A 5000-nucleotide genomic window follows, 5' to 3' on the forward strand; every position below is an offset into this window, starting at 1 on the left:
TTAGGATGGCTGCAGTCCAGTGACAAAAACGACTAAAAGATAAAATATCTGATATCCAGTTCTCTAGTTTGCGAGTTTAACGTTGTAAAGTTTAAGCACATATCTTACCTAATGGTGAACACCCAAAGCCTGAAATGATGCTGCACCCCAATCTCTCTTCACTTACCGTGATTTAATTTAACAAAGGAGCGTCTCTACCTCATCACCTGGCCAGCTACAAAATAGCAACCAATTTTCCCTCAAATCGCAACTTATCGTCTTTAAAGAAACGACACATTTGATAATGTAGTTTTAGATACACTATATATGGAACAAAAAAAAAAACGGGATGGTCGCAGCTGGAAACTTTTGATCGCATGTCTGCTCGATGGAGGTTAGCCTGGAGTTAAAATCAAAATAACAACAATAACAACGACTTTCAATGCTAATGACTTGCGAAAGATGTGAGCATTATAACCTCCCTTTTCCCTTCTAAGATATAAAGGCATTGTGCTTGTATAACCTGATGTTTCCCCGATTCTCACTTCTATAAAACTTTGACATCATTCACAACAACAGCAAAAATAACAAAAACAGTCTTTATCTAAATGAATGAATAGAGTGACTTACGGATGGCCACTAATGATTGCTTTGTCCAATAAAAACAAATCCAGGAACACCCATACCCTACGTCAGACTGCACAGACTGCATGCTTGAGGCTACGACAGTACGATGTGTTAGTATCTGCTGGCATCACTCGTCCAAACTATTATATACATACAATGACTATTATATATTGGTAATAATGTTGTGATTTGGTAGGGGTTTACCATTCTTATGCTAGCACTATGTCGACAGAAGTTTTGTGTGTATGTGCTTGTGCGTGTGTGCGTGAGCGTGTATATGTGTATATAAGTTGGTGTGCATATGCGCCAGAGAGAGAGAGAGAGAGGGGGTGGAGAGACTAGGGTACTTCCTAGCTGGGGGTTTGCTATTACTGTTGCTGCTGCGGCTGTTGCTGTTGTTGTTGTTGTTGTTGTTGTTGTTGCTGTTGTTGTTTTAAATAAACGTGTTCACTTGTTTCCAGTAATGATTGGCGGTGCGTCCCACCACACACGTGTGTTCACAGTAGTGCAGTGCTTGTCCGTGTGCTTCAGTGTTGCGTGGAAAGGGGGTAGGAGAGAAAAAGACGAAAATGAGAGCGAAAGAAAAGAAAAAAAGGGTTAGGCAGGAAGAGAGAGAGAGAGAGAGAGAGAGAGAATTGAAGACCTGAGCAGAACAACTAAGTGACTGTGTATATGGTGACTTTGCATATATACCGCTCTGTGTATATGGTGGTCATTACTGACGTTCCATCAAAAAATGGTGGAGCGACGCCACCGACTCGTGCAATCAATGAATCAATGATCAATTTTACTGTAAGGGTAGATACACAAACAGACAGTAAAAACACAGACATGGCAATACTCAAGCAAGCAGCTAAGGCAACCAGGTAGAGGGAGATAGGCAGGTACTGATGGAGATAAGGTAGCATATGTAGTCGACTATCCGGTGATACAGCCCAGGCAAGCAGGCTGACTGACTGCACACAGAGGCGTTACTGGCAAGGAGCAAAGTTTAGTAAAAGCAACATTCATGTTTACTACTACAAACCATCAAAAACCACCATAATCGCACTGCTACAACCTTACCTCTACCCTCTCTTCATCATCATCATCCTCATCACTGTCATCATCATCATCATCACCATCATCATCATCATCATTACTGTAACCAGTATTATCACCAAACTCGTCATCATTATCGACAGCAGCAGCAGCATTAACAACATCAACAAAAACATTGAAAACATTTTAAACAAAGCGATTAATATTTTTGTCATTGAAGGTAGATAGTAAAATGAATCACACAATATATTACTGGCACCTATTGCCCCACGATGACTATCTGAAATTCTCGCCGTCTCCATGGTGCTAGGCTCATGGGACATGCAGTATAAGTAAAGAAAATAGAAGAGTTTGTTGGAGTGCCTGAGAGGTTTTCACTTGAGTTTTCTTCAGTATATTATAGATGTTGGGTGTCGAAGTACTTTCTGACTTTGAAGAGGAAAGTCAGTTTTTGTGATGCGGTCCTTGCTATATTGAGGACGTGAGTTTTCCTGGGCAGATCATCAGTGACGGTGAAACCTAACGTTTGTAGCGACATTGAGGGTTATATTTGCTTGTCGTTTATGTATAAGTGGAAGAAGGTACGATATGCCTTTTTTCGATGTAGCGATCATGTATTTTACGGAGATGTACTTGCATAACAAGTGATTTGATCTGAGATCGTGTGCTGAAACGAAAACAATTGCAGCGTGGAAGGTGTTTGTAAGCCATTTAAGAAACACACAAAAGCCGTTCGATTCACTTCAACATTTAAGTTTAATTTGTCAAAATATTTTCGTCGCTTTAAGACCGCGACCCATTCACTAACAAAATTCTGTGCTGCATCATGTCTTTGTGCTACAGAAAGATATAAGGTTGGTCATGGTCATACTGGAGAATGTGTTCGAGTTCGGTGTTCATGATGTCAGTGCGGGTTTGGCGTGGAGGAAGCTTGGAAAGAAGTGAAAGGGGATGTCATCTACGTAGGGATGAATGTTGCTGCAGATGACGGAAAGTAGATCGCGCTATAAGAGAAGTAAAGTAAGTGGAAAACAAAATGGAGCCCTATAGCACACCAGAGTTTATAGTGTAAATCAGGGATGTTCTTCATCAGTCCACACCGCAATAGGAAGCTCTGACAGGAAGCCACCGATCCAAAAGACAAATGTAGAACATAGGCGAGAAGTTTTACTCAAAAATTCCAGTGGAATGCTTGTAGGTGCCAAGTGCAGCGACAATTTTACCGTGGCGAGAGTCCACTGGTGAGTGAGATAGGTGAAAAGGTCTCCAGTAGATTTGATTTTACGAAAGCCATATAATTGGCTACGGAGAAAGATTCAATGTATTTTATGTTAATAGCCATCGAATCACTTTTAATTGTTGGAAATGAGTGCGATAAGACTATATTATTGAAAGCGTCCATGAATTTTAACGGTGGGGTGTGATTTGATGGAGTTTTGGTCGCTGTTGTTTGCGTATAGGGTGACAGTGTAGGTGCATACACATCAGATATTAAAATATTGTTTTTTCTGTTTTTTCCTAAAGAGCAGATCATTAGATCTAGGCAAATATAGTGATAGGTGAATATTTTACCTGATAAATTGAATATTGTTTATGAACCGTAATAATTTGTGCGCTCGGTATTTACCTTTAATTACCAAGGATGGTAACCTCACATGAATGAAACCAACGAGAAACTCTATGCAGTCACTCAACCAATTAGAAATAACTGCGAAACCAATACCATTTCAACACCATCATTATCAGAATACTTGATTTGAGTTTGTGAGTATACGACAAAAATCCTTAATCGCATTAGAAACATTAGAGACATGCAAGTGAAGTTAACAAGTTCGGTAAATCTGAGTAATTAGAAGGTTTGGTTGTCCTGCGGAGCGAAAAAGTCTAAATTTTCTTTTAAAAGACATGCATTGACAATTGTGAAAAAAAAAAATTCAAGGAAAAGTGTTGAAGTTGATGCGTGGGTTGTAAGGGAGAAATACTAAGAAAGGAGCAGCTCGTGGGAAGTAACATGAGGAAGAGTGGGTTATTAGGGCGAAAATTGGTTGGTAGTGCTGCGTAAATTAACCAATCGTTTCCGAGTTTAGAGTTTTGGTTACATGTACATTGACTTAGATCCATTATAGTATGGACGGATAGTTCTGATTATTATACAGCACTCAGTATTTCCATAGCAAAGATATATTTCAAGAGATATATTAACAATTTTCTGTATTAAGCTTTCAATTTACTAATCGAATCGTTGTCTATATTTTTGCTGCAGTGATCAACTTGCAATTAGTCGGCTTGATCTCTCTAGATTCGAAGGTCCTGCGAATATTATGGTTACAACCTTCTTCTTCAGACATTAAAAAAAAAATCAATAATCACGGCCCTGATCAAGCAAATTTATGATCACAGGGTTCCAGCAGTAACCGCCACGTCTGTTTACATATATGCAAGACTACATTATATAATGTATTCTTTGTTCAGTTAAGAGAGTAGTTTGAGAGAGATTTTACAGCTATTTGTATCGGAACGAGTGACCAAAAGTGACGATGCCAGGATAGTTACTGTCAAATACAATGCACTTGGTATTTAGTTATGGCCCTGTTCATTCTGAATTAAAATCCTATCGAGATTAACTTCAGCAACACTAAAATAAAAGGGAGATGATTTCAAGATATGTGTATTTATTGAATTTAATGATGTTAATATTAACATGGAGTGTAAGGCGGTGGACTGGCATAATCGTTAGCAAGGACGAAATGCTTAGCAGCATTTCGTCCGTCTTTACTTTCTGAGTTCAAGTTCCACCGAGATCGATTTTGTCTTTTTTCCTTCCGGAAGTCGATAAAATAAGTACCAGTTGAGCTTTAGGGTCGATGTAATCGACTTAACCCCGTCTCCGAAATTGCTGGCCTTGTGTCAAGATTTAAAACGAATATTAACATGGAGTATAACTTCTCTAGGACTCATTATTTTTACATTATATCATATCTCGGAGGTCGAACTTTTGCCATCCAAGAGTAGGAGATAGCTACGAAAAACATTTCCCTGTAAATGTAAAGATTTCTTCCAAAATCAGTCGGAGAGAATATACATAAATAACTGCTTTGAAACCTGAAGTTTCCCTAATCTTCGTTAAAATTTCATATTGTATTATCAATACTTATTAGTGTGCTTCAGTATGCTAGTAACTGTTTAAGTGAAAATCTTAAAATTAACTTTCTTTCTGACTAGCTTACAAGCACCTTATAATAACAATCAGGAAGGAACTCGGAACCATGCAACAATTTTCTTAAGTTCAATATAGAAACACTAATCGAATTTCTTAGCGAAATTTCAGAAGCAGAGATTTGTTTCTTTTGTTA

This window comes from Octopus sinensis, linkage group LG2, assembly GCF_006345805.1.
Source record: "Octopus sinensis linkage group LG2, ASM634580v1, whole genome shotgun sequence".
Lineage (NCBI taxonomy): Eukaryota > Metazoa > Mollusca > Cephalopoda > Octopoda > Octopodidae > Octopus > Octopus sinensis.